The following is a 26481-nucleotide window of genomic DNA, read 5'->3' on the forward strand; positions in this document are numbered from 1 at the left end:
TATCAGTTCTTTATATATTTTGGATACTATGCCTTTATTGGTTATGTCATTTCCAAATATCTTCTCCCATTCAGTAGGTTTTGTGTTTTTTTGATTGTTTCCTTTTATGCAGAGACTTCTTATTTTAATGTAGTCCAAATAGTTTGTTTTTGCTTTCGTTTCTTTTGCCTAGAAAAATGTTACAACCTGTGTCAGAGAAATTACTGCCTGTGCTCTCCTGTAGGATTTTTATGATTTCAGGTCTCACATTTAGGTCCTTACTCCATTTTGAGTTAGTTTTTGTGTATGATGTAAGAAAGTTGTCCAGTTTCATTCTTTTGCATGTATGTAGCTATTCAGTTTTCCCAACATCATTTGTTGAAGAGACTGTCTTTTTCCCATTGCATATTCTTGCCTCCTTTGTTGAAGCTTAATTGACCATATAACTATGGGTTTATTTCTGGACTTTCTATTTTCTTCCATTCATCTATGTGTCTGTTGTTGTGCCAATACCATACTGTTTTGATTACTACAGCTTTGTAATATAACTTGAAGTCTGGAATTGTGATACCTCCAGATTTGTTTTTCTTTTTCAAGACTGCTTTGACTATTTGGGGTCTTTTGTGGTTCCATACAAATTTTAGGATTGTTTGTTCTAGTTCTGTGAAAAATGCTGTTGATACTTTGATAGGGATTGCATTAAATCTATAGATTGCTTTGGGTAGCATAGGCATTTTAACAATATTTGTTCTTCCGATCCATGAGCATAGAGTGTTTTTCCATTTGTATTATCTTCAACTTCTTTCATCAATATTTTAGTTTTCAGAGTACAGGTCTTTCACCTCTTTGGTTAAGCTTATTCCTAGGTATTTTATTATTTTTGGTGCAATTGTAAATGAGATTGTTTCCTTAAGTCCTCTTTCTACTGCTTCATTATTAGTGTATAGCAATACAATGGATTTCTGTATGTTGATTTGTATCCTGCAACCTCACCAAATTCATTTATCAGTTCTAGTAGTTTTTTGGTGGAGTCTTCAGGGTTTTCTACATATAGTATCATGCCATCTGCAAATAGTAAAGTTTTACTTCTTCCTTACCAATTTGGATGGCTTTTATTTCTTTTTGTTGTCTGATTGCTGTATCTAGGACTTCCAGTACTGTGTTGAATAAAAGTGATGAGAGTGAACACGCTTGTCTTGATCCTGAGCTTAGGGGAAAGCTTTCAGTTTTTCCCCATTGAGTATGATGTTAACTATGGTTTTTTCATAAAAGGCTTTAATTATTATTATTATTATTATTATTATTATTATTATTATTATTATGTTCCCTCTAAACCTACTTTGTTGAGGGTTTTATCATGAATAGATGTTATAGTTTGTCAAATGCTTTTTCTGAATCTATTGAAATTATCACATGGTTTTTATCCTTTCTCTTATTCCTGTGATGTATCATGTTGATTGATTTGCAAATATTGAACCACCCTTGCATCGGGGTATAAATCTCACTTGATTGTGGTGAATGATTTTTTTAATGTATTGTTGGATTCAGTTCACCAATATTTTTTGAGAATTTTTGCATCTATGTTCACCAGAGATATTGGTCTATAGTTCTCTTTCTTTGTGGTGCCTTTATCTGGTTTTCATATCAGAGTAATACTGGCTTCCTGAATGAATTTGGAAGTTTTCATTTCTCTTCTATTTTTTGGAATAGTTTGAGAAGAACAGATATTAACTCTTCTTTAAATGTTTGGTAGAATTCACTTGTGAAGCCATTTCGTCCTGGACTTTAGTTTGTTGGGAGTTTTTTCCACTCCTGATTCAATTTCTTTGTTGGTAATCAGTCTGTTCAAATTTTATTTCTTCATGTTTCAGTTTTGGTAGTTTATGTGTTTCTATATTGTCCAATCTGTTGGCATATAATTTTTTATAATATTCTCTTATAATCCTTTGTATTTAAAAGGTATCAGTTTTAATTTCCCCGTTCATCTCTGATTGTGTTTGAACCTTTCTCCCACCCCTCCGCCCCTGCCATCTCTCTATCTATTTCTCTTCATGAGCCTGACTGGAGGTTTACCAATTTTGTTGATCTTTTCAAAGAGCCAGCTCCTGGTTTCATTGATCTGTTCTATTGTTTTTTAGTTTCTTTTTTTTTTTTTTAATTTTTTTTAACGTTTTTTATTTATTTTTGAGACAGAGACAGAGCATGAATGGGGGAGGGGCAGAGAGAGAGGGAGACACAGAATCGGAAGGAAGCTCCAGGCTCTGAGCCATCAGCCCAGAGCCCCGCATCGGGCTCGAACTCACGGACCGCGAGATCGTGACCTGAGCTGAAGTCGGACGCTTAACCGACTGAGCCACCGAGGCGCCCCTGTTTTTTAGTTTCTGTGTCACTTATTTATGCTGTAATATTTATGCTGTAATCTTATTTCTGCTGGTTTAGGGTTTTGTTTCTTCTTCTTTTTCTAGTTCCTTTGGGTATAAGTAGGGTGTAAAGTTTAGGTTATTGAGATTTTTCTTGCTTCTTGATGTAGACCTGTATTGCTATAACCTTCCCTCTTAGAATAACTTTTGCTAAATCCCAAATGATTTGGACTATTGTATTTTCATTTTTATTTCTCTCCATGTAATTTTTAAATTATTCTTTGATTTCTTGGTTGACCCATTCATTGTTTAGTAGCATGTTATTCAACCTCCATGTATTTGTGCTTTTTCCAGATTTTTCCTTGCGGTTGATTTCTGGTTCCATGGTATTGTTGTTGGAAATGATGCATGGTATGACTTTCATCATTTTTTAATTTGTTGAGATGTGTTTTGTGGCCTAACATGTGGTCTATTCTGTAGGATGTTCCATGTGCACTCAAAAAGATGTGAATCTGCTGTTTTAGGGTAGACTGTTCTGAATATACTTGGTAAATTCATCTGGTTCAATGTGTCATTCAAAGCCACTGATTTCTTGTTGATTTTCTGTTTGAAAGACTTATTCATTGATATCAATAGGGTGTTAAATTCCTATACTAATATTGTATTACTGTCAGTTAGTTCTTGTTTGTTATTAACTTTTTTATGTATTTGGGTACTCCCATGTTGAGTGCCTAAATAGTTACAATTGTTATATCTTCTTGTTGGATTGTCCCTCTTATTATTAAATAACATCCTTCTTTATCTCTTGTTGCAATCTGTTTTAAAGTCTGTTTTGTCCAATATAAGTATTGCTACCCCAGCTTTCTTTTGCATGCATCCATTTGCACAATAAATGTTTCTCCATCCCCTCACTTTCAATCTGCATGTATATTTAGGTTTGAAATGAGTCTCTTATAGGCAGCATACAGATGGGTTTTGGTTTTTTTATCCATTCTGCCACCCTGTATATTTTGATTGGAATGTTTAGTCCATTTACATTCAAAGTTATTAATAGGTATGTATTTATTGCCATTTTGTTACTTGTTTTGTGGTTGTTTTTGTAGTTCTTCTCTGATTTTTTTCTTCTCTTACTTTCTTCTCTCACAATTTTCTAGCTCTCTTTAGTGATATACTTGGATTCTTTTCTTTTTATTTATTACATATCTATGCCTGGTTTTTGATTTGTGGCTACCATTAGGTTTGTGTATAACATCTGCATATAGCAGTCTGTATGAAGTTGATGGTCGCTTAAGTTTGAACCCATTCTTTACTCCTTCCCACCCCATATGGTGTCATATTTACATTCTTTTATTTTGTGAGTTCCTTGACTGATTTTTTATAGATATTTTTACTGCTTCTGTGCTTCCTACTTTTCTTACTCTTACTTATGGTCTTATCTTTCCATTCCAAGAATTCCCTTTAATGTTTCTTGCAGTGCTTGTTTAGTGGTCATGAACTCCTTTAGCTTTTGTCTGTCTGGGAAACTCTATCTCTCCTTCTATACTGAAAGATAACCTTGCTAATAGAATATTCATAGCTGCAGATTTTTTGTCCTTTCAGCTCTTGGAATACATGATGGTACTTCCTACTGGCCTGCAAAGTTTCTGCTGAAAAATCCACTGATAGTCTTATGGGTTTCTCTTGTATGTAACTATCTTATTTTCTCTTGTTGCTTTAAAAATTCTCTTTATCCTCTCTGGCCCTCTCTCTCTGCCCCTTCTCCTGCTTGGTCTCTCTCTCTGTCAAAAAAAAAGGTGGGGTGCCTGGGTGGCTCAGTCACTTAAGTGTCTTACTCTTGGTTTTGGCCCAGGTCATGATCTCACAATTCGTGAGTTCAAGCCCTGTATCAGGCTCTGTAGGACAGTGAGGAGCCTGCTTGGGATTCTCTCTCTCCCTGTCTCTCTGTCCCTTTTCCTGCTAGCTCTCTCTCTCGCTGTCTCTCTCTCTCTCTCTCTCTCTCTCTCTCTCAAATAAACACTTTAAAAAAGTTTAAAAAATCTCTCTTGATCACTACTTTTGCCATTTTAATTACTATTTGTCTAGGTGTGGACCTCCTTGGGCTGATTTTGACTTTTGTGCCTTGTGGATCTAGATATGTTTCCTTCCCCAGATTAGGGAAGTTTTCAGCTATTATTTCTTCAAATAAATTTTGTGCCCCCCTTTCTCTTTCTTCCTTATAATGTGAATGTTATAATGCTTGATGGAGTCACTAAGTTCCTTAAGTCTATTATCATTTTGCATATTTTTTTTCTTTCTGTTCAGCTTGATTACCTTCCATTATTCCGTCCTCCAAGTCACTAATTTGTTCTTCTGCTTCCTCTAGCATGCTATTTATTCCATCTAGTATATTTTTTATTTCCTTTATTGTGTTCTTCACCTCTGGTTGGTCCTTTTTTATTTCTCTGTTAAGGGTCTCACTCCACTCTTTGCTCAAGTCCAGTGAGTATCTTTATGATCATTATTTTAAATTCTCTATCAAGCATATTACTTAGATCTGTTTCCTTTAGGTCTCTAAAGGAAGATGAAATTTCTGCCCCTAGCCCACTGTTGGGGCCACCGTATAACTTGTCTGTGTGGTTTTCTTCCCCTCATCCCAGGGCAGGAGAAACTTTGGGATGGTACTGGCCCCTGTCAGAGCTGTTTGCACACTGCCAGGCTTATGGCCCTGGTTTGAATGGGCTTGACAAAGAGCATATTAGAGGGGAGTGGGCCAGCTGGGGTGGAACATGCAGTTTTAACAAGGTATGCACTGATCCACACGTGAAATGAGACCTGTTGCCTTGCAGGGACCAGCCTGGGTGGACACACAAAGCATGCATGGGCATGCATGGTATGCAGTTTTAACAAGGTATGTGGGGGGCTTCCATGGGATCTGTAAAGTGCAAAGTGCTCAAGTCAGGAAACATGGTTTACTCCAGTCTTCTGGGGGGAGGGACCCACAGCATAGGGATTGAGGGGTGACTGAAAAGGGTAGATCTGCTGAAGCCAGAGAGGGGGTGTACCAAGCAGTTCGGTACTACTACATCTCTGGCAAATGCCTGGTCTGACTAAACTCAAGTAAAGGTGACCACCGACTGCCCTGGAGGGCACTACAGGACCTCTTCCTCATAAGGCCATTACTTTCAAGAGCAAAAGATGTAGCTGACTTTCCTAACATAGAGAAACAGACACAGAGAATTAGACAAAATGAGGGGGTATAGGAATATGTCCTAAATGAAACAAGACAAAACCATAGCAAGAGACCTAAGCAAAATGAATGTAAATAATATGCCTGATAGAGAAGCTAAAGTAAGATCACCAGGGCACCTGACTGGCTCAGTCAATACAGTATGCAACTCTTGATCTCAGAGTCATGAGTTTGAGCCCCACATTGTGTGTAGAGATTACTTCAGTAAATAAAATTTTTTTAAAAATAAATGAAGTAATGATCATAAAGATATTCATTGGACTTGAGAAATGAGTGAGAGGGCGAGGCTTTGTGTAAGCAAGTTAGTTAGTGAATGTCAGTGGGCTGGTTCCTGTAGGTAACTGTGTGTTTATGCTGGGGGACAGGGGAGGGAAATGGTACCTGTGAGCTCCTTTGTTTCTGTAGAAGTCCTTCAGTGAACCCATCCTTCTGGGACACACTCTGATATTAGTAAATAACTCCCATATGCACCATGTGTTTTTCAAAGTGCTGCTTATATGCTGTATCTCCATGAGCTGTTTGTTGTGCTGTGTCTTTAAGCAAGGGGACTCAGCTTCCTCTGGGCTCTTTCAGAGCCAAGCCTGCTGACTTAAAATTCCAGACTTATGTCCCACTCACTTATTGTAAGAACTCAAGAAATTCATTCCCTCTAGTTTTAAAAGCCAAATGTTTTGGGGGCACCTGAGTGGCTCAGTTGGTTAAGCGTCTGACTTGGCCTTAGGTCATGATCTCACGGTTCATGAGTTTGAGCCCTGCATCGGGCTCAGACAGCTCAGAGCCTGAAGCCTGTTTCTAATTCTGTGTCCTTCTCTCACTCTGACCTTCCCTTGCTCATGATCTATCTCTCTCAATCTCTCCCCCCACCCTCTCTCTCAAGAAAAAAACATTAAAAAAAAAATTGGGACACCTGGGTGGCTCAATCGGTTAAGCATCTGACTTCAGCCCAGGTCATGATCTCATGGTTCATGACTTCGAGACCCACACTGGGCTCTGTGCTGACAGCTCAGAGCCTGAAGCCTGACTCAGATTCTGTGTCTCCCTCTCTCTCTACCTCTCCCCTGCTTGTACTCTGTGTGTGTGTCTCTCTCTCAAAAATAAATAAACATTAGGGGCGCCTGGGTGGCTCAGTCGGTTGAGCGTCCGACTTCGGCTCAGGTCACGATCTCGCGGTCCATGAGTTCGAGCCCCGCGTTGGGCTCTGGGCTGACGGCTCAGAGCCTGGAGCCTGCTTCCGATTCTGTGTCTCCCTCTCTCTCTGCCCCTCCCCCGTTCATGCTCTGTCTCTGTCTGTCTCAAAAATAATAAAATAAACATAAAAAAAAAAAATTAAAAATAAATAAATAAATAAACATTAAAAAAAAAGTTGAAAAAAGAACAGCCAAATGTTTTTGGGATTTTTCTTCCCTGTGCAGTCTCCCCAGAGTGAGGGTCTGTTTCTCCCCCTTCTTCATGCCTGTAGCTCCCTCCTGTGGTTCATTTGGATCCCCACCGCATCTCCTCCCTTCCTACCCTCTTGATGTGGCCTCTTCTCTGACTTTAGTTGTGGAATCTGTTCTGCCAGTCTTTTGATTGTTTTCTGGGCTATTTACACTGATACGAGTACTATCTGCTTGTATCCAAGGGATGAGTTGAGTTCAGGGTCCTCCTATCTGCCATCTTCCCAGCCTCTCCACATTTGTTAAGTTTGAATGGGGGGTACAGCTGTTGGTTGTTTTAGACTCTATGCTTATCTATGGGTAATATATTTTCCCAAATTAAAAAAAAAAAAATAAGCCAACAGAAGCTATTGGTCATTAAAATTATGAGAATTTTAAAATTAAGAGAAAGCTTGAACCATAAATGTAGGCAACTATCAATTATTTTACATCAGGAACAAATACTTGAGGGAATCTCTGAAGTGTATTCATTTCTAACCATAAGTAGTCATATATTCAGAGAAGAAAGCAGACTTCTTTCCCAGTAAGTAGTAAGTGGTGGAAGTATTTGTTAAATGACATCTAGCTTTGGCTGATGACTTTTGGACAGTGGTTCTAGAGTGGGCCTAGAGTCACCACGTGACTCTCTTATGTAGATGGATTGAGAACCACCTGCTTTGTGACATGATATCTTTTTTTTTTTTAATTTTTTGTTAATGTTTATTTATTTTTGAGACAGAGAGAGACATAGCATGAGCAGGGAAGGGGCAGAGAGAGAGGGAGACACAGAATGTGAAGCAGGCTCCAGGCTCTGAGCTGTCAGCACAGAGCCCGACGCGGGGCTCAAACTCACAAACTGTGAGATTGTGACCTGAGCCAAAGTCGGACGCTTAACCGACTGAGCCACCCAGGCGCCCCAATGTGACATGATATCTTTAAATGGCTAACACTGTAAACCTCAGATGGAAATGTGTTCAGGAGCATTAAAAAAAAAAAAAAAAAAAAATCAGGAAAGTATAGATTCTGACACCAGAGCACTGCCACAAGGTGGCACTAAAAGTGCAAGGAAACCATAGCTTAAATTAAATCACACGTGAAACTTAGCCTCCTTACCAAGTGTGCATGTGCATCTTGTTTGGAGACAAAAACGGAATATTGAAAAAATAACTAACAAGGGAAATTATAGCTAAAATACCTAAGGAATCCTAGAATGCAAATGAGGAAAAAAACAAAACAGAAAAAGAACAAGGAATACCACTTTTCAGACAAAGTTTAAAGTCGATGCCCTTCTTCAATGCCAGAATTGTCAATTCTCAAAGGAATGTTCTAGCATAAGAAGTATACTTCTAGGTATTTAGATGTCTATAATGGTTCTGAAAAATTAAGAGGGAAAAATGTTTAAATAGCCTGAGTGGCTTAGTCGGTTGAGCATCTGACTGTAACTCAGGTCATGATCTCACAGTTTGTAAATTTGAGCCCCGCACCAGGCTCTCTGCTGTCAGCATAGATTCCATTATAGGGCTTGATCTCACAAACCCTGAGATCGTGACCTGAGCCAAAATCAAGAGTTGGACACTTAACTGACTGAGTCACCCAGGTGCCCCACAAACAACATCCTTTAAATGAGTAAGTTAAGGTCCAGATTACCTAGCCAGCTGAACTCTGTGCTCTGTCCTCACTGTAGTTGTCTGAAGACCTGCCACCCTGTTCCTCCTCTCCAGCTGGACAGAGACAACCGGACAGATTTACACCAATACGTTACTAGAGTTTATTTCAGGGATAGGTCAGAGGAGGTAGAATTATAGATGCTCTTTCTTTTTCATTTTTACCTGCCTTTATTCTCTTTTTAATTATTATTAAATATTTCAAGTCGACAGAAAAACATAGAGGATAATACAACAAACATCTAGGTACCCTCAGTTCAGCATTTTTACATAATAACATGATATATATTTTTATAAGAAATGAAATATTCCGAATACCTTCACCCTTTTATAGATGATCCTTCTAACTTTTACTTAACTCAAAGTAAACACTTCCCTGAATTTAATGTTTATTATGCCCATGCATATTGTTGTACTTTTACTACGTATAGTATGCATCCATAGCATAATATACTATATAACCTTTATACATGATGAAATCATACTGTGCATCTCCTTACATCATTTTTTAGAATCTAAATTATGTTTTTGAGACTCATACATTTTGAGAGAGATAGGTTAAGTGTATTTATTTTAGCTATTCTATAGTAATCTATTCTATGAATCTACCAAAGTATACTTATCCATTTCCCGTCAATGGACATTGAGGTAATTTTCCGTTTTTGTCTCAAAATAATGCTGCAGTTAAAACTTTTGATCATTATCCATGTGTACACATGAGTTGAAGATATTGTCAGCTTGATCAAACATTTCTAAACTTTTCTCCACAGTTGTTGTGCCTGCTTAGACTCCTACCAGCAGGGTATCAGAGTCCTTGTTGTTCAGTTTCCTCACCAAGAATTAAGATTATATCAGTCAGGATAACTAAATCATGCCACAATAACCAACAACCACAAAATCTCAATGGCTTCATTCAGTCTTATTTCTTGCTCATGCTGCAAGTACAGTGTGGGTCAGCATTGAAGTTCTGTTCATCAGAGTCACTCAGGGCCCTGCGCTGACAGGGGCTCCAACCTGACACAAGCTTCTGTGAGGCAGGGAAAAACTAAAAAAGGGTTGCACTCTGGTTTTTAAAGTTTCTGCCCTTGGGGCGCCTGGGTGGCTCAAAGCGAAGACTTTGATCTCAGTTCATGTGTTCAAGCCCCACATTGGGTTCTCTGCTGTCAGCACAGAGCCTACATCCAATCCTCTGTCCCTTTCTCTCTTTCTGCCCTCCCCTGTTCTATTCTTCTCTCTCTCTCAAAAATAAGCACAAAAAAAAAAAAAAGTGTCTGACCAGAAGTGACACACATCACTTCTGCTCATATTTAATTGGCCAAAACAAGTCATGTGACAACATCTAACTTTCAAGAGCTCCCATTTCTCCTTCAGGGTCTGAATGTTTGTGAATGGTTACCACAGTACTGATCGACTAATATTTACTAGTCCAGTGAGACTGAAATATTGTCTTGCTGGTTTTTTTTAAATTTTTTTTTTTACGTTTATTTATTTTTGAGACAGAGACAGAGCATGAACAGGGGCGGGTCAGAGAGAGAGGGAGACACCGAATCCGAAACAGGCTCCAGGCTCTGAGCTGTCAGCACAGAGCCCAACGCGGGGCTCGAACTCATGGACCGTGAGATCATGACCTGAGCTGAAGTCGGGACGCTTAACCAACTGAGCCACCCAAGCGCCCTTGTCTTGTTATTTTTATTTATATGCCTCTAATTATTACTGAGGTTAAGCATATATTCACATTTTTATTGGCCATTTGTGTTTCCTGTTCTGAAAATTGCCTATTTATATCCTTTGCCCATTTTTCTATTGAGTTTTTTAAAATTGATTTTGTAAGATTTCTTTATATTCTGAAGGATACAATCCTTTATGGATTGATACATTATGAGTATTTTCTTTCAGACTGGCATTTCTTTCCACTTTGCTTAAGGTGCCTTTGTTCATGGAAGTTAATTTTGATGTAGTCATATATGCCAGTTTTTTCCTTAATGGTTCGTAGTTTCTGTGTCTTATTTAAAAAATCTTTTCAGGGGCGCCTGGGTGGCGCAGTCGGTTAAGCGTCCGACTTCAGCCAGGTCACGATCTCGCGGTCCGTGAGTTCGAGCCCCGCGTCGGGCTCTGGGCTGATGGCTCGGAGCCTGGAGCCTGTTTCCGATTCTGTGTCTCCCTCTCTCTCTGCCCCTCCCCTGTTCATGCTCTGTCTCTCTCTGTCCCAAAAATAAAAAACGTTGAAAAAAAAATTTAAAAAAAAAAATAAATAAATAAAATAAAAAATCTTTTCATATCCTGATATTTATACCAATATTTGCTTTCAGAACTTTTAAAGTTTGTTTTTTCACATTAATTCACCTGTTATTGACTTTGTGTATGAGATAAAGTGGGGATCTGATTCTCTTTTTTTCCCACTTAAATGTAAAATGATTCCAGCCCCATTTATCCTTTTTCCACTGATTTATAATGCTACCTGACATAAATGATGTTTCTATGTATATATGTTTTTCTGGGATTCTTATTTTGTTCCATTGGTCTTTGTCTAGTCCTATGCTAAAAGTACACTATCTTATTACTGTGCTTTATAAAGATCTTTATATCTGGTTGAGTAAGTCCAACCACTTTGCTCTATTTTTTTCTTTTTTTTTTTTTTTTATAGTTTACGTGTTTTTAAAATTAGCAACTATAAAAAGATTGTGTGTCAGAGAAACAGAAACCACACTAGGTATTTCAAAAGAGGGATGTTAATATGAGGAAAGAATTTAACAGGCATTGGAGAATTGAGTGGCATTTTATAATGAACATGACAATATAAAAATGTGATTTGGTTCATGAGCAATTTTTGTACTTTGCTCTCAAATGATTGAAAAAAAATTGACTAAAAAAAGAACTAGAAAACTCTCTACTATCTTAACTAGAAATGGGGTACAAGTTTTTCTCAAGATATTGTGCACAATTGTTCAGAATAAAGCACAGAAAGCCCCTAACAGAAACTGACTTTAATACATTTTGCTCATATCTTTAATATTCCTTAAAATATATATATCAAACAATTATAAGAATATTACAAAAAAATCATATGCCAATAAATTGGGCAATCTGGAAAAAATGGGTAAATTCATAGAAACATATAAACTACTAAAACTGAAACAGGAGGAACTAGAAAACTTGAACAGACCAATAACCAACAAAGAAATTGAATCAGTAACCAAAAATCTCCCAACAAACAAAAGTCCAGGGCCATATGGTTTCCCAGGGGAATTCTATCAAACATTTGAAGAAGAGTTAATACCTATTCTTCTCAAACTATTCCAAAAATAGAAATAGAAATAAAACTTCCAAACTAATTCTACGAGGCCAGCATTATCCTGATTCCAAAACCAAACAAAGTCTCCACTAAAAAAGAGAACTACAGGCCAGTATCCCTGATGAACATGGCTATAAGACTTCTCAACAAAATACTAGCAAATCAAAGCCAAAAGTACCTTGAAAAAATCATTCACCATGATCAAGTGGAATTTATTCCTTGGTTGCAAGGATGGTTCAATATTGGCAAATCAATCAATGCGATGCACCAAAATAATAAAAGAAAGGATAAGAACCCATTTGATCCTCTCAATAGATGCAGAAAAAGCATTTGACAAAGTACAGCATTCATTCTTGATAAAAGCCCTCAACAAAATAGGGATAGAAGGAACATACCTCAACATCATAAAGGCCCACATATGAAAAACCCACAGCTAATACCATCCTCAGTGGGGAAAAACTGAGAGTTTTTCCTCCACAGTCAGGAACAAGGCAGGGATGTCCATTGTCCCACCGTTATTTAACATAGTACTGGAAGTCCTAGCCTCAGCAACCAGACAACAAAAAGAAATAAAAGGCATCTAAATCGACGAGAAAGAAGTCAAGTTTTCACTATTTGCAGATGACATGATACTCTATATAGAAAACCCAAAAGCCTCCCCCCAAAAATTGCTAGAACTGATACACGAATTCAGTAAAGTTGATGCAAAATCAATGTACAGAAATCTGTTGCATTTCTTAGCACTAATAAGGAAGCAGTAGAAAGAGAAATCAAGGAATTGATCACATTTACAATTGCACCAAAAACCATAAGGTATCTAGGAATAAATCTAACCAAAGAGATGAAAGATCTTTATTCTGAAAACTGTAAATAACTGATGAAAGAAATTGAAGATGACACAAAGAAATGGAAAAACATTCAATGCTCATGGATTGGAGGAACAAATGTTGTTAAAATGTCTAAGCAATCTACACATTTAATGCAATCCTGATCAAAATACCACCAGCATTTTTCACAGAGCTAAAACAAAAAATCCTAAAATTTGTATGGAACCAGAAAAGACCCTGAATAGCCAAAGCAATCTTAAAAAAGAAAACCAAAGCTGGAGGCATTACAATTCCGGATTTCAAGCTATAATACAAAGCTGTAGTCATCAAGACAGTATGGTAGTGGCACAAAAACAGACTATTTTTGTTCCATAGATCAATGGAACAGAATATAAAGTCCAGAATTAGACTCACAACTATATGGTCAACTAATTTTCAATAAAGTGGAAAAGAATATACGATGGGAAAAATACAGTCTCTTCAACAAATGGTGTTGGAAAAACCGGACAGCAACATGCAAAAGAATGAAACCGGGCCACTTTCTTACACAATACACAAAAATAAATTCAAAATGGATGAAAGACCTAAATGTGAGACAGGAAACCATCAAAATCCTAGAGGAGAACACAGGCAGTAACCTCTGACATCCGCCATAACAACTTCTTACTAGATATGTCTCCTGAAGCAAAGGGAAGCAAAAGCAGAAATAAACTATTCGGATTTCATCAAGATAAAAAGCTGCACAGTGAAGGAAATAATCAATGAAACTAAAAGGCAACCTTCAGAATGGGAGAAGATATTTGCAAATGACATATCTTGATAAAGGGTTAGTATCCAAAATATAGAAAGAACTTATCAAACTCAACACTTCCCCCTAAAAAATAACCCAGTGAAAAAATGGGCACAAGACATGAATAGACATGTTTCCAAAGAAGACATACAGATAGCTAACACATGAAAAGATGCTCAACATCACTCATTATCAGAGAAATACAAATCAAAACTACAATAAGATATCACCTCACACCTGTCAGAATGGCTAAAATTAACCACAAAGGAAACAACAAATGTTGGTGAGGATGTAGAGAAAGGGGAACCCTCTTGCACTGTTGGTGGGCATGCAAACCAGTGCTGCCACTCTGGAAAACAGTATGGAGATTCCTCAAAAAGTTAAAAATAGAACTACCAGCAATTGCACTACTAGGTATTTACCCAAAGGATACAAAAATACTGATTCAAAGGGATACATGCACCCAAAAGTTTATAGCAGCATTATCAACAATAACCAAATTATGGAAAGACCTGAAATGTCCATCCACTGATGAATGGATAAAGAAGATGTGGTGTATGTATATATACATACATACATACATACACACACATACACACAGTGGAATATTGAATAATATTCAATATCCAATATTCATTAAAAAGAATGAAATCTTGTCATTTGTAATGACACAGATGGAGAGTATTATGCTAAGCCAAATAGTCAAAGAAAGACAAATACCATATGATTTTACTCATATGTGGAACTTAAGACACAAAACAAATGAACATAGGGGGAAAAAAAGAGAGAGGCAAACCTGGAAACAGACTCAATGATAGAAAACAAACTAAGGGTTACTGGAGGCGAAGTAGATGGGGGGTGGGGATTGGTTAAATGGACAATGGGTATTAAGGAGGGCACTTGTTGTGTTGAGCACTGGGTGTTGTATATAAGTGATGAATCACTAGATTCTGCACCTGAAACTAAAATTACATTGTAGGTTAACTGGAATTCAGATGAAAACTTGAAACTATATATATATATATATATATATATATATATATATATATGGTAAGACAACTGAAGTGTAGAAGTTTAATTGCAGGTCTTTTTGCATCAATGATATGAACATGAAAGATTCAGAGATGACTGCAGGCAGATTTCTGCCTGTGCTATGTATATATGGACAGTCCTACCATGTGTTTCACATTTAATGATATTCTGCTTTTGGAATTTTAGTTATATGTATATAGAAAATGAGTTTAAACTTTTTTTAAGTTTATTTATTTATTTTGAAAGAAAGTGTGTGCACATGCAGGAAAGGGGCAGAGAGAGAGAGAGAGAGAGAGAGAGAAAATCCCAAGCAGGCTCCACATGGTCAGCGCAGAGCCTGATGCAGGGTTCAAGCCCACCAAGAGATCGTGAGCTGTGCCAAGATCAAAAGTCAGATACTTAACCAATTGAGCCACCCAGGTGCCCCTAGAAAATGAGTTTAATAACTCATCATGGTTCTGAATTGTCTTATATTAATCATTTCTTAAAACTTTTGTGCGTGTGTGTTTTAATTTATTTTTTAATGTTTCATTAGTTTTGAGTGAGAGAGCTCAAGAGTGAGCAGGGGCGGGGCAGAAAGAGGGAGACAGAGAATCCGAAGCAGGCTCCACGTTGAAAGCAGAGAGCCCGATGTGGGGCTCGAACCCATAAACCATGACATCATGACCTGAGGTGAAGTCAGACATTTAACCGACTGAGCTACCCAGGTGCCCCTCTTGTGTTTTTTATAATAAAAAATAAAAGTGATGCCAAAGAAACAAAAACAAGGTATATCATTTTAAAATTCTCATTGCCAGAGAGAAAGAAAAAATTCTAAATACTTTTACAAAAGAAAAAAAATCAGGGCATATTCAAAGTATAGGGAATTGAAATGACATTGTATTCTCAAGAGCAACAGTGGAAGGTTGTGGACAATGGAACCATGCAAAGAAGACAATAGAAAATGCTTTGAATGTGGCATTTCTCTAACTAGTGAAATTTCAAGTGTGGCAGCAGAGTGGTGACTTTGAGTCAGTCAGTGACTCAGTTTACCTCCCACACATACTTTCTCCAGAAGTTGTTTGTGAATGTAATATAAAGGAAAAGGAAGATGTGGTTCCTCAAACACAAGGGACCCAACAGAGGAGAGACACGAAGCGGATCTTCTTTCAGTTATGCACTAAATCCAGAGATAAAAAAGTACAATCACAGTAAAGTATTTGGCTCTTCAGTGAACAACACTTATGCAATCTAATAATGTCTACATTGGGTTTTTGAGTTTCTGACGTTATATGTATATGGGAGTCAGTATATATGGGAAGGGGGCAGGAGTTGTCCCTATAATCCCTTTGTTCATCTTAACACTCTTCTTTCCCATTCCCTTCATACTAGACTCTGGTCTCTATTGGACTACATAGTTGGTGATCGGATGGAGGTGTGAATACATACATCTCAGTGAATGGTGAGGTTGGGGAGGTCAATGACCAGACAAATGGATTATGTGTCAGGGGCACCAGCACTGGGATTTATGTGAATCAGTGGGGTGAGGGGACTGAGTGGAGGTTTGAGTTTGTAATTGGGTCTAGAAAAATCAAATACCTCAATGTTGTGAAATAAATTCATAAACCCACTATATATAATATATACTCTTTAAACTTTCCTGTACACTTGAAAATAGAGATATTTAAAGAAATCTTTAAATATTATTCAATTGAATTAACGAGCATTATGGCAGATGATTTTGGTTGCTTACCCAGCAACCATTCCCTAATGTCTTTGCTAATTTTGTTCAGATATTAAGTAGTCAAATGTTTTTAAGGGAAGCTGGACTTTCACTAGCCCTATAAGATGAATTTTGAATAGTCCAAACTACTAATGGTGATTTAGCTCCTTTAGCAGTGGTTTAAAAATGCACATGTGATTATGGATAATGAGAGGTGAGAGAAAGTCTGTTGTAAGGCTTCTGGGAAATCTTCCCTGATGTTTAAAAATAGGTATGGGGGCATCTGGCTGGCTCAGTCAGTATAGCATGGGATTCTTTATTTTTTTTTAATTTTGCTTTTACATTTATTTATTTTTGAGAGACAGAGCACAAGCAGGGGAGGGGCAGAGAGAGAATGAGACACAGAATCCCAAGCAGGCTCCGGGCTCTGAGCTGTCAGCACAGAGCCTGATGTGGACCTCGAACCCACAAACTGTGAGATCATGACCTGAGCCGACGTCAGATGCTTAACCAACTGAGCCACTCAGGCGCCCCAGGCATGGAATTCTTGATCTCAGGGTTGTGAGTTCAAGCCCTGCATAGAGCTTACTTTAAAAATAACAAATAGGGGCGCCTGGGTGGCTCAGTCGGTTAAGCGTCCGACTTCAGCTCAGGTCACGATCTCGCGGTCCGTGAGTTCGAGCCCCGCGTCGGGCTCTGGGCTGATGGCTCAGAGCCTGGAGCCTGTTTCAGATTCTGTGTCTCCCTCTCTTTCTGCCCCTCCCCCGTTCATGCTCTGTCTCTCTCTGTCCCGAAAATAAATAAACGTTAAAAAAAAAATTTAAAAATAACAAATAAATATAAAAAAATTAAAATAGGCCGAATAAGAGATACACTCTTCTTTCCCTTGAAGCCACTGGATATTTTAATGTCAGAACATTTTGTTTGGAGCTGCTGAAACCATATTGCAATTGTGAAGAGAGCCAAGAGAGGAGGACAAAGCTGCTGCACTGGTAAATGGAAGTGGGGAACAACCTAATGAAAGCCTGGGGCTAGTGAATTAACCCTTTGGCTAAACTATCTGGACATTTGTGAGAAAATGCATTTTATTGTTTCAGACAGTTGAGTTGATTTTCTTTTACTTGCAAGCAAATTCATCTTAACATATCCAAGGATTCTGGCCAAGCTAGTAAATACCTTAAAAAAAAAAAAAAGATTTCTAAAACCCATTGATTTTATCTTTTTAAAAAAAAAATTTTATTTTGAAACAATTGCCAACTTAACAGAAAAGTTTTAAGAAGAGTACAGAGAATTCCTCTACACACACACACACACACACACACACACAGATCGCATTCAAGTTTTGTGAACTGTCCCAATTATGTCCTTTATATTACCTGTAAAGGATCTGGGATCATGCCTTGCACCTAGTTGTCATGTCTCTCCAGTTTTTTGCAATCTGGGACGGTTTCTGAGTCTTTGGGTTTCATGATCTTGACATTAAAAAAAAATTCTTTTTTGGTTTTCCTGTCTCTCCGCAGTTTTCCCCAGCTTTGGGTGGGGAGCTGCTGGGTTCCGGCTTCCGGTTGGCGGACAGCCAGGTGGTGTGGACAGCAGCCCCCCACCCCCACCCCCCAGCACCGGGCTCCCTGCCCGCCCGCCGTGCCGCCCACCTTCTGCGGCCCAGCGAGAGGCCCAGATGCAGGCCATTAAATGTGTGCTGGTGGGAGACGGCGCTGTAGGTAAAACGTGATTACCCTCAGTTACACAACCAATGCATTTCCTGGAGAATATATCCCCGCTGTCTTTGACAACTACTCTGCCAATGTTATGGTGGATGGAAAACCCGTGAATCTGGGTTAATGGGATACAGCTGGACAAGAAGATTATGCCAGATGACGTCCCTTATCCTATCCGCAAACAGATGTATTCTTAATTTGGTATTCTCTCGTGAATCCTGCATCATTTGAAAATGTTTGAGCAAAGTGGTACCCTGAACTGTGAAACCACTGTCCCAACGCCGCCATCATCTTGGTGGGAAGTAAACTTGACCTCAGGGACAACAAGGACACAACTGAGAAACTGAAGGAGAAGTTGATTCTCATCACCTACCCGCAGGGTGTGGCCATGGCTAAGGAGATTGATGCTGTAAAATACCTGGAGTGCTAGGTTCTCACGCAGCTAGGCTTCAAGACAAGGTTTGATTGGGGCACCTGGGTGGTTCAGTCCGTTGAGGGGCCGACTTTGGCTCAGGTCATGATCTCGCGGTCCCTGAGTTCAAGCCCCGCATCGGGCTCTGTGCTGATGGCTCAGAGCCTGGAGCCTGCTTCAGATTCTGTGTTCTCCCTCTCTCTCTGACCCTCCCCAGCTCTCACTTTGTCTCACTCTGTCTCTCAAAAATAAATAAATGTTAAAAAAAAAAAAAAAAGACAGTGTTTGATGAAGCTTTTCCAGCGGTTCTCTGCCCCACCTCCTGTCAAGAAGAGGAAGAGATAAATGCCTGCTCTTATAGATAGATGTCTGGGCCCCTCTCCTGTCCTGTCTCCCTCAGAACCTTTGTAGGCTTTGCTCAAAGATGGTGGAGACTTCCCACTCAATGCCAAACTTTTGTTACAGGTTAGTTTTTCCCTAAAACCATTTTGAACCAATCAGTAATTTTTAGGTTTTGTTTAAAGTTTAAAGCTTTAAACTTTAACATTATATTAAAATTTAGCCCTAAAATGGCAAGTTTTCTTAAAGCCTCATTTGTCAAAAGCCCCTATTCTTGCTCAGAGTAAAAGTTGCCAAAATCTTGTGAACTAAGTTGCATTGCTGTGCTGAGAACACCCAGCACGAACCCGTTTAAGACCTTTGTCTTTAAGAAGAGACTGCAGTGCCTCAAGTTCAGAAATGCAGATACCTGCTAGTCTCTGACAGGAGAGCCACACAGCCTCCTTCACGAAATTTGCCACCTAACACAGCCCATGTCAGCCCCCTAACACTGTACTGTGTCTCCTAATGGAATGAGAATAATGACTCAGCTCTCTGGATCAATCTTTTTTATTTTGTAGTGAAAAAAATAATTTTTAAGTTAGTATATTCGCTTTTGCTGAGATTTGGAACCCCCTCAGACTCCCGTGTCCCTTCAGTGAAGGGTCTGCTGTGGCCGTGGGCACACCGGGGTGGGCGTATGTGGCACAGGACATGATCAGAGGATGAAGCAGTATTCTTACAAAATATGGAGGTTAATTTACACTGCACTGTGCACGTCATAATTAAACTGAGTAAAAGTGTCACAGGTAAAATCTTAAAGGTTAATTTCTGTCAGATGCAGTAAATGATGGAAGGTCAGTATCATCACTAAGTGTTTTAAACTTTTTTTCTTAGATGTGCTATCCCTCCTGAAACCGGGTATTTAACTCATCTTTGAACTGGTTGTTCCCATAGTTGCTAACTTAGTGCTTTCTTATAGAACCCCTTCTTAAAGAACGATATGCCTCCTTGTATTATAAAATCTTTCTGTTAATGCATTAGACTTTTTTTTTTTTTTGTAGAGTAGTAAAAGTGCATTTCTGTTTCCTTGTTACATTATTCAAAGCTAATAAACACTTTCCTTAGTTTTCTAGTAACTAGGTGCAAAAATCATATGTTGCAGCTTTACAGTTTTTGAAATATTTTAGATATTCCTAAACTATGAACTTTCTTAACACCACTGTCTTGCCAGATCACCAATACTGTACCTTGACTAATGCTAACCCTCCTCCTTGCCTCACCACCTGCCTCCCCCATACACACACACAGGCTTCCTGTTGCTCTGCCTCATTAGCCATGTTCCTTTGGGTCTGTGAGGTTCTGTAAGCCCCGCTCCTGCCAACCAAGTTCCATACAACTTACCCACGGGCAAGAACACAAGGGTGGGCCTTTCAACCACTAGAACAAAATTTTTTAAATTGACAGTTGCAGAATTGTGGAGTGTTTTTTACATTGATCTTTGCTAATGCAATTAGTGGTATGTTTTGCATGTATGGCTTAACAAATCCTTGAATCATAAATACATACATACATACATACATACATACATACATAAATACATAAATTTTATTTTTCATGAGAAGGTGGGTGCGATTCTCAGTGGGCAACCAAAGCCCAATGCCCCACCAACCCTATGTCCTTACCTGAAGCTGGCCCTGAAACTGACCCTGCCACTCCTCCTCAACACTCCCTCTGGTCCACCTCAACTTCCTACAAGGAGAGTGTCTGTCCTCTGCAGAGAAGGAATTCCTTTGACATTTTTGAAGATTATAAGACATAGTCATTTTGTAGAATGCCCTTCATATTTGGATTCATTCATTCAGTGAATCCTTATATCCCATTGAGGGGCACACAGTGTCAGTTTGTACATTGTTGATGGTATTAAATTTGATCACTTAAGATAACGTCTTCTAATTTTCTCTGTCGTGAAGTTACATTGCATCTTTATAAGTTAATAGATATTTCATGTGGAGATACCTTGAAACTGTACCATTATCTAATTCCTCATCTCATTTTTATCTACTGGTATTAGAATCCATTGATGATTCTCTCTTGAATTAATTATTACCATGATAATTGTCAAACGGGTTTTTTTCTAATTCTGTTCTACTATTAAAAAAAAGCTCTCTCTTCTCTCCATACTTTATTCATTTGCTTATATCATGAATTCTATTTAATTCAGTAAGTTACAATGTGTAAGTATTATTATAATGTTATAATTATCTCAGATTTGGCCAGTGAGAACCCCTGCAAGCCATATCGTATATCTTCTCGACATGTTCCCATCATGTTTTGGATTTGGTTTTGGTTTTTTTTTGTTTTTGTTTTTTTTTTTGAGGACTTCCATATTTCCTGGCATAAGATGTTCTAAGCTCAACTTGTATTTTCCTTATTCCCCTCTGGAATCAGCTATTTATTCAAGGAATAGGGTCTCCTGACCCCAACAGGTTGTCCCTGCCACCCTTACCAATGCTGTCCTGGGCTGCCATTACTTGCTGCCCTGCTCCAATACCATCTTTATATGGATCACCATTACATTCTTATGAAATCAATTGATTCTGAAAGTAATGACACAGAAATTTTTTTTTAACCAACAGACACCGAGGAATTACTCAAGTTTATTTAACTTTTTAAAAAATGTTTATTTCTTCTTGAAAGTGAGAAAGTATGCACATGCATGCGGGGGAGTGGGCTCTGAGCTGACAGCAGAGAGTCTGATGGGGGGGCTCAAATTCACAAACCATTAGATAATGACCTGGGCCAAAGCTGGACGCTTACCTGACTGAGCCATCCAGGTGCCCCTATTTAACTTTCTAATGTATGAATGGAGATATTTAAAAAAAAATGTATCCAGGGGCGCCTAGGTGGCTCAGTCGGTTGGGCATCCAACTTCGGCTCAGGTCATGATCCATGATCTCGTGTTCCGTGAGTTCGAGCCCCGCGTCGGATTCTGTGCTGACTGCTCAGAGCCTGGAGCCTGTTTCAGATTCTGTGTCTCCCTCTCTGTCTGACCCTACCCCGTTCATGCTGTCTCCCCCTGTGTCAAAAATAAAATAAACGTTAAAAAAAAAAATTAAAAAATGTATCCAGTCTAGAAACATAATTTGCTTTAAAAATCAATTTAAAATATCTCGAATATGCAATAATAGATGTAAATAATAAAAACATGTCATGCAAAAAAAAAAAAAGCCTCAGATACACAAGAGGTCTTTACATATTGTGTTTGCTTTGGCAGTGCCTATATTAAAATTGTAACTATACAGAGAAGATTAGCATGACCCCTGTAATAAGGATGACACACTTTATGATGCAGTCCCTATTTTTTTTGTTCTGTATATTTTACCACAATTTTATTTAATTTTATTTATTTTTTAAAAACATTTATTTGTTTTTGGGGCACCTGGGTGGCTCAGTCGGTTGGGCATCTGACTTCGGCTCAGGCCATGATCTCACAGTTTGTGGGTTTGAGCCCCGCGTTTAATTAATAAACATTTAATGTTTAATTATTTAATAAACATTTAATGTTTAATTAATAAACATTTATTTATTTCTGAGAGAGAGAGAGAGTGCAGGGGAGGGGCAGAAAGAGAGGGGGACAGAGGATCCGAAGCACGCTCTGTGCCGACAGCAGACAGCTCAATATGGGGCTTGAACTCATGACCCATGAGATCACGACCCAAGCTGAAGTCGGATGCTTAACCGACTGAGCCACCAGGTGCCCCATTTTATTTTTTTAAGATTTCATTTTTAAGTAATCTCTACACCCAACATGGGGCTTGATCCTACAACCCCAAGATCAAGAGTCACATGCTTCACCAACTGAGCCAGCCACTTGGCTGGGGTTGTAAGTTTGAGTCCCACATTGAGTGTAGAGATTACTTAAAAAGAAATTTTAAAAAAATAGTAAAGTAGAGCATTTACTGTATCATTTCATTTACATGAAATTCTAGAATAGGCAAGACCATCATGACAACAGATCAATGGTTGCCTGGGGCTAAGGATAGGGGAAGGGAGATTAACTACAAAAGGGCATGAAGGAACTATGATAGAAATGTTTTGTTTATTTATTTATTTATTTATTTATTTATTTATTTATTTTATTTAAATGTTTATTTATTTATATTGAGAGAGATAGAGAGCACAAGCAGGGGAGGGGCAGAAAGAGGGGGAGAGAGAGAGAGAGAGAGAGAGAGAGAATCCCAAGCAGGCTCCTCGCTGTCCACGCAGAGCCCAATGAGGGGCTCGAACTCAGGAACCATGAAATCTTGACCTGAGCCAAAATCTGGAGTTGGATGCTCAACAGACTGAGCCACCCAGATGCCCTGATGAAATGTTTTATAACTTGATTGTAGTATAAAATTATCAAAACATATATAACTATATACTTAAAATGGGTGCATTTTATTATATATAAATTATATCCCAACAAAATAGATTTTAAAAAATACTGAAATTATAGAATTCTAAAGAGCTAGAAAGGGTCTTGAAGATTCTCTTGTTTTTTTCAGATGGTAAAATTGAGGCCTAGAGAGGCTAAAGTCATCATAGCAATTAGTTGGTTGCAGAGTTGGGATATACTCAAATTTCCAAACTTCCAACCAGGTCTGTGTCCTTCTATTCCAGTCTCTTCCTTCTTGACATACCAGTGTGTCCCACCAGAAAAGTACTCTGCTAAAGATCAAATTTGTATTTTTCCTTTCTTTCACAGCACAGGCTAGGATAGAGATTGGCAGAAAGAAGCCTTACTTGGAAGGGTAAGGATTCTGCATGTCCTGGGAGAAAGACATAGCAAGACTTTCTCTGTCTTGATATAAACAAAACAAAACAAAATAAAACAAAACAATGCCTCTTTTTTGGGGAATTGGTCCTCATCAGAGAGAAATGAAGAAATGGGGTTCTGGAACCTTGATACGGTGTTATTATCCTGACCCAATACCCCCCCAACCCCCCCCCCCCCCAACTGCCAGGGCTGTGTGTGATCTGCTGTAGCTGATTGCTACAAGTGGGTCCTTGGGGGTCAAATATGGAACATCCTTGGCAAGCTTAGCTTGTCATCCCTGGAAGAGCTTTACCTCCCAGCAGGGATATAGGCAAGCAAGAGCATCATCCACAAGCAGTGGGCAAGCATTGTCTTTTGGATTGAGTGGGACCAGTCTCCAAAATTTATGATATGAGTTAATGAGAAACTATGGCATTAGCCAATAATCAGACTCCAATTAAGAAGAGAACAGAGCCCACTATTGACTGAATAAGTTATCCCTTGGGGTATCTGGACAATGTTTGGGGGATTTTTCCACAGTGAGACATAATGGGCTTTCTGCTAAAAGCACTTATGAGTAATTAACCAATTGTTTGCAAAAAATAAAAGCATTGTGAATATATTTGTATTTGAGTTTATGGACTAGGTGATACTAATTTTATTGAAAATGTTTATTCATTTATTCAGTAACATTTATTAAGCATATCCTCCATGCCGGACACTGTGCTAAGAGCTGGTGATAGTAACCATGCTCCTACTGAGTTTAGGGGGTATAGATAAGGTGCATCACAGAATAAACTACAATCCGAGGGTGAGCATGGGGTCCAATAGGAATTCAGAGAAGAAACTTCTTATGTATACTTTGGATAGTGGAAAGAGAGTTCAGGAAAAGACTCTGAAAGAAGGTAACATTTTAGGCTGAGAGCTGAGGTAGGAGCTCTTCACACAGCTGGGGTGTGACAATGTTCCAGGAAGGAGGGACAGCATAAACAAAGCCCTGGAGATAAGAGGAGGGCGGCTCTTTCTGGAAAAGACGAGTGCAATAGTTTAATGTGCTTGGAATAGAGTGGGAGTAGCAGGAAAAGACATGGGTTGAAGCTCCGGAGACAGAGCCATGATCCTAAGGGCAATGATGAGCCACTGAAGGATGATAAATGGGGCAGAGCCATGATGAGAATTTCGAGAATATTTTGTCTCGTTACAGTGTAAAGAATGGACTGAAGAGTAACATGATTTGCAGGGAAACCATTAAGACACTGAGAATGATGGAGAAAAATAGATTTGAGTTAGGAGATACAAACTTGCAGGAGTTTATTGACTGGATTTAGAGGATAAGGAAGAGAGAAAAGTAGAGCATGATGCATATTATTTCTGATAGATATGAATGATTCTAACATCATTGTGTATATGTGTGGAGAAAAATATTCAAGGCAAGCCTTGCTATCCAAACTCAGGAACAAGGAACTCAAGTAAATTTTTTTTATCATTTCTTTGCTATCCAAATTCCTGGTTTGGCTAGTTGAAACTCAGGAACAAAAAGATTTAGATAAGTTTGTTTTTTGTTTTTTTTTTTTAATTTCCTACCTAAATCTAGGATCTGAAACTCAGGATTCAGATAGTAGGAATATTTGTAGTGTATTTGTTTTTCATTTTTTATTTTATTATTAAATTTTTTTTAATGTTTATTTTTGAGAATGAGAGGGAGACAGAGTAGTAGCAGGGGAGGGCAGAGAGAGAGAGGGAGACACAAAATGTGAAGCAGCCTCCAGGCTCTGAGCTGTCAGCACAGAGCCTGACACAGGGCTCAAACTCAGGGACCATGAGATCATGATCTGAGCCGAAGTTGGACGCTTAACTGACTGAGCCACCAAGGCGCCCTGTTTCATTTCTGTTTGTATTTTTTAATTCCTTCTTTTAAATTTTATTTTATATATTTTTTTATTTTAGAGAGGGGGAGACGAGCAGAGGGAGAGAATCGTTTTTTTAATTTAATTTTTAATTTTTAAATTTTATCTAAATCCAAGTTGATTAACATATAGTGTAATAATGATTTCAGGAGTAATCAATTTACTGATTCCTCACTTACATATAACACCCAGTGCTCATCCCAACAAGTGCCCTCCTTAATGCCCATCACCCACTTAGCCCATTCGCCCACTCACCTCCCCTCCAGCAACCCTCAATTTGTTCTCTGTATTTAAGAGTCTCTGATAATTTGCCTCTCTCTCTTTTATCTTATTTTTCCTTCCCTTCCCCTGTGTTCATCTGTTTTGTTTCTTAAATTCTACATATGAGTGAAATCATATTTATCTTTCTCTGACTTATTTCACTCTAGTTCCATCCACGTTGTTGCAAATGGCAAGATTTCATTCTTTTTGATTACCAAGTAATATTCCATTGTGTGTGTGTGTGTGTGTGTGTGTGTGTGTGTGTGTGTGTGTATATATATATATATATATATATATATATATATATATATATACCACCACATCTTCTTTATCCATTCTTCAGTCGATGGACATTTGGGCTCTTTTCATAATTTGGCTATTGTCTATAGTGCTACTATAAACACTGGGGTGCATGTGCCCCTTCGAATCAGTATTTTTGTACCCTTTGGATAAATACCTAGTAGTGCAATTGCTGGGTCGTAGGGTAGTTCTATTTTTCATTTTTTGAGGAACCTCTATACTATTTTCCAGAGTGGCTGCACCAGTTTGCATTCCCAGGGAGAGAGTGAATCTTCTTTTTTTTTAATCTTTTTTTGCACATTGATTCTTTTTTTAAATATTAAATTTATTGTCAAATTGGTTTCCATACAACACCCAGTGCTCATCCCAACAGATGCCCTCCTCAATGCCAATCACCCACTTTCCCCTCCCTCCCACTCCCCATCAACCCTCAGTTTATTCTCAGTTTTTTAAGAGTCTCTTATGGTTTGGCTCAGC

The 26481-nt window shown here is 38.5% G+C and overlaps 1 non-coding gene and 1 pseudogene across 1 annotated transcript; both read left to right on the plus strand.

Moving 5' to 3' along the window:
- Positions 1–17965: 17965 nt before the first annotated feature.
- LOC122216093 lies at positions 17966–18778 on the plus strand (annotated as a pseudogene).
- A 3218-nt stretch (positions 18779–21996) lies between these two features.
- On the plus strand, positions 21997–22104 carry LOC122216804. The gene has a single exon (XR_006201131.1). It is a non-coding gene; the product is annotated as a U6 spliceosomal RNA (small nuclear RNA).
- Positions 22105–26481: the final 4377 nt, after the last annotated feature.

Source organism: Panthera leo, chromosome A3 (assembly GCF_018350215.1).
Source record: "Panthera leo isolate Ple1 chromosome A3, P.leo_Ple1_pat1.1, whole genome shotgun sequence".
Taxonomy (NCBI): domain Eukaryota; kingdom Metazoa; phylum Chordata; class Mammalia; order Carnivora; family Felidae; genus Panthera; species Panthera leo.